We start from the raw sequence: 13,558 nt of genomic DNA, 5'->3' as shown, positions 1-13,558 counted from the left end.
AAAAAGCAGAAGTTTAAGGTAAATGTGGAACTCTCCATTATAACAGTGATTCACAAAGTGTAATCCTAAAATGGGCAGTATCAGCATCTCCTGGAAACTGGTTAGAAATGCAGATCCTTAGGCTCTGCCCCAGACCTACTGATAGGGCCCCATAATCTATCTTTTAACAAGCTGTTTGGGTGACTCTAAACATGTTAAAATGTGAGCACTACTGCTCTTACTGGTGTGGCTCATTGGGTTGAATGTTGTCTCTTCAGCACTAATTTACTTTCTATCTAGTGTCCCCCTAGACTGTGTCTGGTTGGGTTAGGAAAAATTGTCTCAAAAGAACTAAATTTGGGTGCCAAATAACACTGTAATATCCTAACTGGATGACCTTGAGAAAGCCAGTCTTCTGAACCTCATCCATTTCTTTTGCATTATGGTGGAGATGATAGCTCTGAACTTCACCTGAGATTATTTAAAGAGAACACTAGATAAGAACCTGGAAGTTTACTGCAATTGCTATTTGGCATTACATGTGTTTTTGTTTGTTTCTTTCATTATGTGTAAGCAGTCACCATTTGTAAATTAATCGACTGCATGCGTTTAAATTCTGGCACTGACACTTACTGGCTCTCTGACCTTGGGTATACTACTTTATCTCTTTGTACTAGAATCTCCTCAAATTAACATGGTGATAGTATTATAGAACTCATAGAATTGTTTTTTTAAAAAAGATACTATAGCAATATGTTCAGACTACTGGTTAGTACATTTATGAAGCACTCACTATCTTTGTTATTATTTTATTTTTACATATAAAATCTTTATTATGTTTTTCCATTCCCTTTTAGTCCCCTTCCATCCCTCTCCCCGCAGCACATGGACCACACTGTTGCCCATGTCCATGAGTCGTTTTTCCTTTTCGCTCAATCCCTTCGCTCCCTAACTGCCCCGCCACCCCCATCACTGGCTGTCATCCAAAAACCCTTATCATTAAAGCTAAAATACTTAGAACTTTGTGTTCCCTCATATCCATGAATATGAACGTTAAATCTCAGAGTTTCATTTAAACTTGACTCCAGGAGTCATTTTAGGATATGTTTGTTTTGAAGAAAAGGAATAAAGAATTTTAGCTACTTCTTCAATTCTTTCTGATGAAACAGTATCTAAAAGAAGATGAAGTCACAGCCATACCTGGGAGATATAACAGGTTCAAGTTCCAGGCCGCGGCAGTGCAGAGAGTGGTAACCTTTTTGCTGGTGGAGCGTTTTGCTTTCAATCTGGAAAAAAAAAATGCACAATCTGTAAAGCACAATAAAGTGAAGCTCAAGAAAACAGGGTATGCCTGTATATCTATTTTTTGGTTTTTTAGATTTCAGGACTTAAGTTTTTGTTTATTGATATAACTCTAGAGTTCTCTAAATTAAGTAAAATCATTTTATTTATGGAAATTAAATAAAACCTTTCCCAAATAGGTAAGTTTGCTTGCTTCTTCTTTATTTTTGCTTGCCTATATGGGATATATTGGTGATGTGTATAGTTTTCCTGTGAATGAGGTAGTCATTTTCTTACAAGCCTAGATCATGTTCCAAGGCAGGATAATATAGCAGAATAACTGAAAAACAAATAAAAGTATTATAGTTGGAATTAAATTTTTGACCCGGTAATATAAAGTTAACTAAATGGTGATAATGCTCCCTAGCTGCAGGTAGTCCACAGAACCAGCTGCACAAGACTGATGTGGTACCCATTCTGCAGCTATGGGAAATGAATTGGGTGGCGGCAGGGCAGGGGTTGAGCAGCTGCAACCAGACTGAGAGAATCCCCTCTCCTGCACAGCTGCCTTCTGAGGCTCCTGATCTGGTGAATCATGGGCTATGTGAGGGAGTGGTTTGCCTAGTGAGGAGCATTTCAGACGTGGCCACTGACAGGACCCATTAGCTTGAATACCAGGCGTCCCTGGATAACGAAGGAAATGACTACTCCCAGTCTCATAGAGCCAACTTATCCACCAGGGCTAATAGGGTAACTCTTTGACGGGTAACACATCTGGAAGGGAAGCAGCAGGAACCTACACACCTGCAGTTTAAATCTCAGAAGGTTTACTGTGTTTTCTGATTTTATGCTATATTTTAGTGTAGATGTGAATAGGGTTCTTTGTCCCCACCCCCCAGAAAAGTTTAAGATAATTGTTTGTGAAAGTTTCATAGTTCTCCACTAAATCTGGGGGTTGTTTCTTTACTCATTTTACTCAGTATTCATATATCTTTTTCCTTCCTTCCTTCCTTGCTTCCTTCCTTCCTTCCTTCTTTCTTCTTTTCTTTTTCTTTTTCTTGTCATTTTCTAGAATGCATTATCTCATTAGAACTTGAACGAAAATGACAGCAGGCTGATTGACTTCAGGCTGAATGGATTTGGCAGAGCACCAAACTTTTTCCTGGCCATCAGCAGATTTCAGGGTACTTAGGTGAACTACATTCACTCTGAAAGCAGTTTTAAATGGGTCATGTGTACCAGGTAAACTGGTTCTTCCAAATACACAAAAAGTGAATGTACAATCTTCTAAAAGTTGAGGTCATGCTCAAGTTTCATAGGAAGTCACCTCCGCAATAAATCAGTGTGGTTTGAAATACAAAAAGGTGGTGTGAGTCAGATATGCTTCTCCAATCAAGTTGGCCAAAAAAAGACAAAAACACCTCCAAAATTTCACGGAAAAATAAACTGAATGGATACTAATTTTTAGAATCACAATTTGAAACTTTCTACTTTAAGTTTACAAGGTAAATATCTTTTACCCAGCAATTATACCTATAGTCTCTTTTTCTTCAGATATGCACAAGCTTAAAAAAAGACTATGGTAAGGTTATTTACAGTAAAATTTTGTATTGGGGAAAAAATGTAAACCACCTGTCTACTGATAAGAAGATATTTAAGTATTATATAGTATTATTATAATATTAATATTATATTAATATTACATAGTTATTGAAAAGAATGAGGTGTACATTTATGTACTGGTATGAAAAATTGTCTAATTTTTACTTAAAGCAGAAGTTACAGAAGATATCTTATTGAATGACAGTTATGACATCTATCTATCCTGCTATCTACCTACCTACCTATTTGCCCATCTTTTTTATTTAACTCCTGACCGAGGCACGTAAAATATCAGGAAGGATGAGCAAGAGCAAGAAAATGTTAACAATGATAATTATTGGGAAATGAGGTAGAAAGAATCAGTGTAAGGAGAGATTTTTACCTATGGTTTTATGCTTTTCTATCTGTATTCGGTGTCTATTGCTGTATAACAAAGCACCCAGAATCTTGGTGACTTCAAACAACAACTGTTTATTTGCTTACAATTCCGTGATTAGCATTTTAGGCATGGTTCAGCTGGGATGGCTTGTCTTTATGCTGTCAGGTTCAGGTTCGCTCCTCTGTACGTCACCGGAGGGTTAGCGACAGCCTGGCTAGTCCCGAATGACCTCAATCTCATGTCTGGGGCCTTGGCTGAAATGGCTGAGATGGCGAGGCCTGTCTTCATGTGATCTCTCCCTAAGTTTGTTCACAGCAGTTTTCCAAAAAGGGAAAAATTAAAGAAAAAAGAAAAAAAAAGAAAAACTGCAGGCCCTCTTGAAGCTGAGGCTTGGTATTCACCCAGAATAATTTCTGCTATATTTTGTTGATGAAAGCAAGTAACAAGACCAGCCCAGAATTAAAGAATGGGGAAATTCACTCCATTTCTTTCTTCTTCTTCTTCTTCTTCTTTTTTTAAAAATGGAGTCCACCCTTTTATTAAACTTCATTGGTGATATCTGCCATTGACATTTGCCAGTGGAATTTACCCTTAAAACACTTGGTTAACATTTACTTTGTTCTAGTTTTCCTTGTATATTAGTATTTTGAAAGTGAGAAAAAATGTACATAAAATACAAAAGCAAAAGGAAGTGCATTAGAACAGAGAAAATGCTGATACTTATCTGTAAAACTCCATTTCTTTATGAGGAGAGCAGTAATAAATTTGTGACCATATAGAATTCAATACACTCTACTACATGAATGTTTTATTACAGACATTCATTGATTTAATAAGAATAATAACAAAAATTAAAAGGTATTATGCTGTTTTCAATAACGAAGTACCAATTTGTTCAACTGCCTTTTGCATCTTTGATGGGAATGTGATTACTGGTTCATTAGGAGTGATCTTGTAACATATATGAAGTAAAGGTTTTGACTAAGTTTCAGTCTCTGCAAAGAGATCCATTGTAGATGTAAAGTTCCACACACATAGTTTTATTTAGTTACCACTAATGACATTTGCACAATGAGTAAATGGCTTTATATGAAATTACATTATCTGTGTGTGTGTGTGTGTGTGTGTGTGTAGTTTTAATAAAATTAAAAATACTTCTTACAAAAATTTATCCTTCAGCATTTTAATGATGTAATGTTCTACACTGTATGTAGTAATGTCCTACTGCAAGAAAATTAAAGCAGAAAAGTTATGGATTATTTTAAATAATTATTTTAATTATGTTCTAGTTTTCTCCCCAAATGATTCCAATGATTAATTGTCTTGTTAAAGGTAAATACATCCTATTTTTTCATTTTCAGCTGTGGAAAAGAACTATCTTCTCCTGCTGCATTCATGGCTGTTACCTATTCCCTCATACCTCTTGTATTTTCCCTCTGTTTCTCCCCTAAGTTTGAGTACAGAAAATTTTACCAAAGAGAAATTAATTTCTTGTGAGAGATTTACATCTCCAGCACCTCTCTTACTGACTCTGTGTTCACCTTGCCTCTCCCCTCTCCCTGGCACCCCAGAGCAAGTTCGCCCTGCCAGTCCCCAACAAAGCAAAAACAAAGGAGCAGAAGTGAAAATTCAAAGGAACAACTAGCCAGTGAGCCATGTGGCCAGTCTCTGGCAAATGCTTGTTTGCAGAGCCTAGGTTTTTGTTCAGTTTGTTGTTTGGTTTTTACCTTCGGGAATTAGATATGGTTTGCCCTAAAGAAGAGAAAAGACAAGTGACCTAGAAGTAAAGCTAATCCAAGGGGAAGAGAGATCTAAATGGTGAGGATTTCTCATAGCTGAAGCTGAAATATTGTTTTCTTGCAGGAAACAGAACATTCAAATAAGGACAATGCAAGAAGAGGTTGATATTAAATAACTGTGTTCAAAGTGTAGTCCATATGAGTAGAGAAATCACAGGGATAGTGCAATACTCTCCTCTGGGGCTGTTACCATGCTGGGCATAAAGCGATAATGAAAGAAAGTGTATAGGTCAAGGGGTTTGGCCTACAGCAGGTGACCCATCCAAGAAAGGAACTGAGGGAAAAATACTCTGAGCTCAACCTGCTTCTTTCTTTCTCCTCCTGGTGCATCTGTCTATTGGCCAAGCCTGAATGAAAACTAGAGGGCATGGAAGCCTACTGGTGTGGTCCATTTAGGGTCAGTATCCTAAGCGGAGAACAAGGTAGAGAATGGCAGAGACAGGTTCCAGAAACAGAACAAAAACATATGGTCCAGGAAAGAAAGAGAAAGCAGTGGTGGGTGGAGTGAGAAAAGGAGAGGGAGGAGCAGTAGGAAATGGTACAGAAGGAGGAGGAGGAAGAAAAGGAGAAGGAAGAGAGAGAAAGAGAGAGAGAGAGAGTGAGAGAGAGAAGGAGAGCGAGAGCAAGCATGAAGTTGTAACTGGCTATCAAATTTCTAATTATGAGCCCTAGGAATGGCTGTTATTACAAGAATTATGGAAACTGATTATGGTAGTTACTATTTATCAACCTTATAAACGTTTACATTCTATTTTCTTTCATAGGTTAAATAACAAGCTGCCTGAGAGCAATGATCCTGCTGATCTTATTTACTAAAGTCTCCTCATTAAATATTTATTGAATCATATTGCATGATACATGTATTTTACTGATTTTAATTGTTTTTGAAAAATCAAGAATCGCTCACATTATGATTGATAAGGCTATGCAACTTAGTTTTAGTGATACCATCTTACAATGAACCAGAATGTTGCATCTCTTCAGGTGTCAACATTGTAATTATTAATCTACCACAAGTTTTACTTACAGCAGAGAATCTTGCACTGACAACTACAATATAAGTTGGTTTGCCAGAGAAGTTTACCAACAGCTTGAAATTTTCATGATGAAATGACTGGTCAAGTTAGTGTTGATGGCATTTGGCCAGAGCCATCCATCACTAACCCTGGGAAGCAGGACTATCTGATGGTTCCAGTTTTATTCAATCTATTTTATGCAGCCATGCTTGACTATGCAACAAGGGACCTCAGGGTTGATATTAGGATGTATTTTGATCTCCTAAAAGGCTTTTCCACTTCAATAACTTGCAATCCTCCTCAAGAGCCCTTGAGGCAGTTGTTCATGAACTATTGCTTCATGGTGACAACATACCCAACGTGAAATGGATTTCAGAAAACTTTGTAAGACTTGTGTTAGCAGTTGACTATAAGCTGAAGATGACTTAATACAATCCTAGCTTTACTAACAAAATTCTACAACAGGTCAACACTAAACTTTTTGAAAGACATTGTTGACAATTTGCTCCTTTGTAATTTTAATAATAATCACTAGATAGATAAGAAAATACAGAATAAAAACAATATATTTGTGGCTAGCAGTATCATCAACAATTATTACTTTTCATAATATGGTAAAATGAATGTGACTTCACAAATTGGGACACATTCATTGTGCACAAATAGGGAGCATTCATTGATTGACACTGGGTTGGATTGAATCTTGGGATTTTCTTCCTCATAGCTGTGTAACTACTAGACATTTAAATTAAAATGGAAAGTTTATTTAATCATACAATATTCAAGCTCAAAGAGACCTGAGAGTCTATTAACCAATGCTTTTCATTTTACATATCAATGGTAATTGACTTGGTCAATATCTTTCTCTAAACTAATTTCAGAAACTGGACTATGCTCCAAGTACCTTGATCACTTCATTATTATTTTCATTATTCTAGTTTGAATGTTGTGGTAGCCAGTTTCCAAGATGGCCCCCAGTGATCCTTACCACATGGTATTCACGCTCTTGTGGAATCCCTTACTGCGTTGTATCAAGGGTTGGTGTGTGTGACAAATAGATTCAGAGATTATCTCATTTTTGAGGCTAGGTCATAAATGCTACTGTGGCCTACTCTTCAGTCTGGTTTTGCTTCTCTTGGGGGAAGCCAGCTAATGTGTCTGATGCAGTCTTATAAAGGGGCCCATATGATGAGAGACTGAGGATGGCAGCCAACAGCTGGCAAAAAACTGAGACCTCTTGCCATAAGCCATGTAGCAGCAGATATTCCTGACCCAGTCAAACCTCAGGATGACTGTAGCACGAGCGAACATCTTACCTGCAACCTTATGAGGGACCTTGTGCCAGAACCACCGAGCTCAGCCACTCCAAGATTCCTGAACCTCAGAAACTATGTCACATCTTAAATTCTTGTGTCTTTAGCTGTTACATTTTAGAATAGTTAAGGTTTATGCAGCAATATAAGTAGTATAATGTGATAGTAAAAAAAATTCCTTCAGTATGTCAGGCAGCTATGAAATGAGGAATGATGGTAGTTAATTAGGTTTGGGAGGACCATCCAGGCTGTAATTGGAGACCCAGGAATCCCTGGGTACATGGGTAGGCATTGGAGGTTTGTGGACCTCCAAAAATTACATGTGGGATTATGTGGCTATCTATGCAAATGCATGTTTTTTCTCTTAAAAAAAGTTTATAGTTTTTGTTTGATATTTAAATATATATATGATTTCTTGCACTACGACCCTACTACAATATTATATGCTGAGATCACTGAGTACCAAGTCAGTTACATTTTTTTTATTAGAACTATAGAAACTGTCCATAGGCTCTACATAGTGGGTGCTCAACAGATGGATGTTAGATGAAAAACTGAGTAGGTTTACATAGTTGTGTGCACATATGGGTATACATGTTATGGTTAGAAAACTCTGTGCAGTCATATATGCTCAGTTGTTTTCCTATTCTGGTTCATCCATCAACTCCTCTCACAATTATTAGGTATATGGAGGTGTTTAATTCACGACTGGGGAATGATCTGAAGCTAAGTGGCTCAAACTGAGATTTCTTCTTTGGTTTTCTTTAGCACGGTACGTTCAAACACTAGAGGGTGAAGTAGCCATTAAGTATGCATAAAAGAAATTTCCTGGATACATTTTGAGCATTTTTTCCCCTCTGCTTCACACACAAAGAGTTTGCTGTTAACAAATGTAGACTTTATCTTCACATTTTTCTTTGACTTTCAGGACTCAGGAAAACCACTACCCCTAAATTAAAAAAAGAAAGTCGTAGAGTCGTTTACTATTTTGACTGCTTATTGCTTCCGTCACAACTTTGGAGTTGAAGCTACCGCAGTTACTAACATTCTGCCTGTCTTTCTTAAGTAGTTAATTATAATCTCATGTACTCTTTCTGGGAACCAGCACGCATTAACAAAATTGGTTTTCTTTCAATCGTGGCTCTAAGTTGATGGGTCCCAGTTCACTTATGTTTTTACTAAGGGTAATGCTACTCAGGCCTATACAAAGGACCCAAGTGTGTTTATTTTTAAGAACTTTGTGGAATTATACCCACTTCCACCTTCAAAGTGCTGTTTGAAGTTCCTGCTGCAGTCTTGATGAGCCATGCGCTCATTCACTACTTACCATTGTGCTGGTATTTCATCGGCTCCCGATAACACATTCCTCTTTAATTCAGCAAAAATTAGTTTCCATCTGAAAGTTACCTTTATGAAATTTCCCTTTGAAAAACACTTTTTTTTAGTTCTATTATTTTGAACATATTTACTTACATCTGGGAATGTTTCCAAAAGGAGCTTTAAGAAATTTTTGTACACTCCCTGGGAGCAGGGGGAATACATCTATGGGAAGGCCTGAACAGTGCCACACGGAGAACGAATGAAGGCAATTAATCCTCGTAATTCTCAGAGTGAAAATACTTTATAACATGAAAATATAGATTTAACAAATTGATTTTTCCGTTTGAGATGTATTTTCTCCCTTATCTTGAGGAAATACATATAATTTTTTTTTTTTTTTTTTTTTTTTTTTGGTCAAGACGCTAGTTAACACAAAGTACTTAGGAAAAAAGAGAGAATAAAAGCAGATACACATGTTTAAGCCATATAAATAATTTACAGCCTCACAATAATGCATTGTAATATAGGCCAGACTCAAAAGCATGGTAATTAAACTGCTCATTAAGTATCTGTTAATGCACACCCACATGTCTCTAGCTCTTACAGGCCACTCACAGTTCTGCTCATTAGGCCAAGAGAGAATTACCTACTCTCAAATCCCTTTGGCTCCATTCATTCTTCAAGTTATGCATATTTGTGTTGCCTACTTTATGCCATATGCACTAGGCTGGGCTGTAGGAATACAGAGATAAAGAATAAAGAGAAAATTATACTAATTCAAAGAATGACCTAAATTCATACCCTAATTCTGTTTCTATTGTCTGTGAAACAGAAAAATGGCCTAAAATGGATCCAGGAAATTTCTTTTATGCATATTGAATGGCTCCTTCACTCACTGTCTAGCACTGCCATGAACTTTCATTGCACCATAATAGAAGAATTAAATAAAGTTTTCCAAGTAGTATGTTCTAGGAAATGCATTCACTTAACACTGCTTTCGTCCTTATATCATTGAGGCTCAGAGACGGCCAGATGGGCTCCTTTGAGATTGTTTCATGTGCAGCTTCTATTAGCCAAAAGTTTCATTCTGAGTTATTTGACATACCACACTGGCTCCTTCTGTTTATAATGCTCTAATTTAATTTGACTATTGTTTATATCACCTTCATTTTTAGAATGTTTATGTACTGTGCTGAGGTTTAGAAATGTAAATTTGATAGAATGTGGATAAAGGGGATGGATGAAGGGCATCTATTGTCTAAGTTGTGCAAATGGGTAAGCTGGTGATCATTAAATTTGATGTTTGCTTAGAATTTTTGAATTTGTGCCATATGCTATATATTTTGTTTTCTGCTTAGGAGTTTATTTTAGGGAAATTTTAAAGAAGACAAAATCAAGAAAATCAATTTCTGAAATCTGAAGCTATAATGAAAGAAAAAGGAGTGGGAAAGTGAATAAACATAAGGCAGAAATCAAGAAGAAGAGAAAATTAGTCATTTCACAGAGAACATTGCTATAGTACTCTTGGAAAGATAAAAGACTGACAGATAAAACAATCAACTGAGAAGGTATGATTTAGTTACACAATGCTAAATCTATACTGGAGGCCCAATCACTGGCTCTGAAATTTTCAGGTTTAAAAAATTTGCATCTATACGAAATGTAAGCCAGATGCTTGAAAATGTCACTATTCACACACTTTAAACTGAGCTTATATCATTTCAAGCTACCTTAACCACCTCTACTCATACTTACCCTGAGGGAATTGTGCATTTTTTATTTTGTTTTTACTTTTTATTGAATCCTATCATACACGCAGAAAAGTGCACAAATCATAAGCCTGCAGCACATTGAATTCTCACAAGCTGAAGGTAACTGTTTAGCACCAAGACCGCAAAGCATTGTCAGCAGCCCAGAAGCTCCCTTCGCGTTTCTTCTGGTCTCTAACTTCATCCCCCACTCTAGCTTTTAACGCTATAGATTGTCTTGCTGTTTTTTTTGAACTTTACATAAATGGAATTATATAGTTTGAACTCTTGGTTCTGTTTCCTGCCTGTGAGATTCATTCCCATTTTAAAAGTGTGTTTCTAATTTATTCATTCTCATTCTACAGTATGCTATTCTGTGGATATGCCACAGCATAATTATCCATTCTGCTGTTGATGGGCAAAAATGAAGAGCATTTTGGAAGCTCCAGTTTGAGCCTATGGGCACTGTGCTGCTATAGGCCTTCTAGTCCTTGTCTTTTTCAGGGTCCTAGGGGAAGCACAGGTTCAGCTTTAGTAGATACTGCCAGAGTTTTAAAAAGTGGTTGTAATGCTTGTGTTTTGAAAATGATGAAGTCAGCACTGCTTAGTAGAAGTCTAATGGCTGAATTTATAAACTATAGACAAAATTATGTGAAGGAATTAACGAAACATCAGCCTGTGAATGATTCCTCCCATCATCTTCCTACCATGTTTTCTGTAATAAAGCACATCTCTTGAGGAAGATTGTATAAAAAATAGCCATTACTCTTGTGACATGCACTTGGCACCTGTATGTCAGAAAGAAGGTCATTGAGAAAGTCTAAGTGTTTGGAAGGGGCTCTATGTCAAAACCCGGCTGTGGTTGGAGTGGCAGGGAAGAAAATGATTCATATCAAATCATATGCACTTCCTTATAGCCTATACCAAGTAGGTGAAAGGAGAAATTTTTTTTTCAGTAAAGTTAGGTGTACATGTTATCTTTATAGTTAAAATGCAGAAACTGTAAAAAGGATTAGATACACAGGAGATATTTATAAAGGAAAAATGACACTTATCTGGGATTTTACAAGTAGTTATATCCCACCCTTATATGACCAGTTTTCTAAAAATAATAATTTTTAAATGATGTTTTCTTCCTAAGCTCTGAGCTTTGAATTTAGGGAAAAATGTTTTACATAATTCTAGTCACACACTCTGTTGTGTTATACAGAAAGTAATTTAAGGTTTACTTACTCAGTTCTCACAGATAAAATCTTAGTCCAATTAGAATAAATAAAAGACATAATAAAATATTTCATGGGCGTGATCATTGTTTGGACATCTTGGCTGAAAGTGGGAACCGCAGGACTCTCAGAAGAGTTTAGTCCACTATCTTAGCTATGGAATATATCACAGGTTTTCTTTCTTCAGCAATTACTTAAAATAAAATTGTTTAGGATGTGACATACATAAAAATAGGTTGTATATCTTAAGCACTAACAGTAGCTTCGAAAGGATGATAACAAAAAAATATCAGCTTAAAACACACATGGTTGTATGCCTGTACAATGAATGATCTTCACATAGTGACTACTCAAACTGGAAAATTTTTCATGTCTAATAACAGGAAAATTAGGGAAAGAGTAGGGGCATAAATCACTCAACTAAAACAAATACAACAAAAAAATTTTGAAAAAAGTAAATGATTTTGCAGTGATAATTTCTCTCTTAGCTTTATTTGGTTAGGTTATGTAAGACTTTTGTTTTATTTATACTCTGGACAGCATAAGTAAAGTAAAAGTCTTACATAACCTAACCTAATAAAGCTAAAATGTTCAATATTCATGTGTTGAATTCTTAACCCCCGATGTAAGTGCATTTGGACAAAGGGCCTTTAAGAAGTCATTAAAGTTAAAGAGCCCTGATTTGATAGCATTGGGGTTCTTATGCAAAGAAACACTAGAGAGTAATCCCTTTCTTCTCCCTCCTTCTCTGTCCTGTGAGGAGCAAGCAGCCATCTACAATCCAGGAGAGCTCTCACCAGAAACGGAACCTGCTGGACATTGACCTGGGATTGCTGGCCTCTAGAACTCTGAGAAAATAAATTAAAGCAATGCCATTCAGCCTGTGGTGTTTTGTTATGGCAGCCCAAGCACACTAAAGGAATTCATTAAAAAAGCTGAATTTTTTCTTAATTCAGTGGAAAGTTTTCACTTTTAGAGAAGTGAGTTCATATTGCATGTATGATATCTGAAGAAAAAAGTAAAGGAAAGTGGCACTTGAAACGTAATAATACCCTTTCCCATTTAGCCTCCTTTAGGTCTTAGAAAATGACCAACAGATCAGAAAAGGACTCTCATCACCTTGGAGATTGTGTGTTAATTTTCAACTGACCTTGAGACACTTGGAGATTTGGACTCTGAATAAGCACTTCCTTTGGGGGAACTGACTCCTCTGACAGTGACATAGAAACATTTGATTTATGTTTTGTGCTTAACAAAATCCCACACTATTCATGGTAATAATACATCTACAACCTTTATATTCACAACTTTTTTTATCCCCTTGACGATTTCTCAGCTAAGCATGAACCGGTGATGTAAAAACTGTCTCCTGTCCACTCTCTTCTGCCATCCTTCTATCCAGGAATATATCTCTTAATAGAAATTCCAGATTCTATCTTAGAAGGTCTGATGTTTCAGAGTCTTTATTTAGCTATGCTTTTATACAGATATTTTGAAATGGTAATATCACTTGTAAAGAGTCCTTCCTCCTCTGGGACTAGTGATCATGTTTTGTATTGTTTCTGAAGTGTAACATGGGAAAGAGGTAATACATCTTTCAAGCTGAATGCTTTCATTGTCACTGGTTTTCATTTTTCACACAGACTTTGACATATTTCAGTATTGTTGAGGGTGATGCTGTGAAAACCTAGGAGCTTGGTTGATCAGCATCCCTGGCTTTACCCCACACCTTCTCTTTTCATAGAAAAATGGTAAAATCTAACAGATGATGAGTAGCTTAGCAGTGTTGTTCTTTTTAAATTCTTCGTGAACTTTGTACTTAGGCTGGTATTGATTTCCTCTGCCATTGTTAGTACAGAGGATTAAGTTGTGGGTGTGCATTATCCTCTAAAGATCAA

Source organism: Pteronotus mesoamericanus, unplaced genomic scaffold, assembly GCF_021234165.1.
Source record: "Pteronotus mesoamericanus isolate MK-2021 breed Mesoamerican mustached bat unplaced genomic scaffold, CSHL_Meso_final contig_20, whole genome shotgun sequence".
Lineage (NCBI taxonomy): Eukaryota > Metazoa > Chordata > Mammalia > Chiroptera > Mormoopidae > Pteronotus > Pteronotus mesoamericanus.
Note: the sequence above shows the minus strand (reverse complement) of the source record.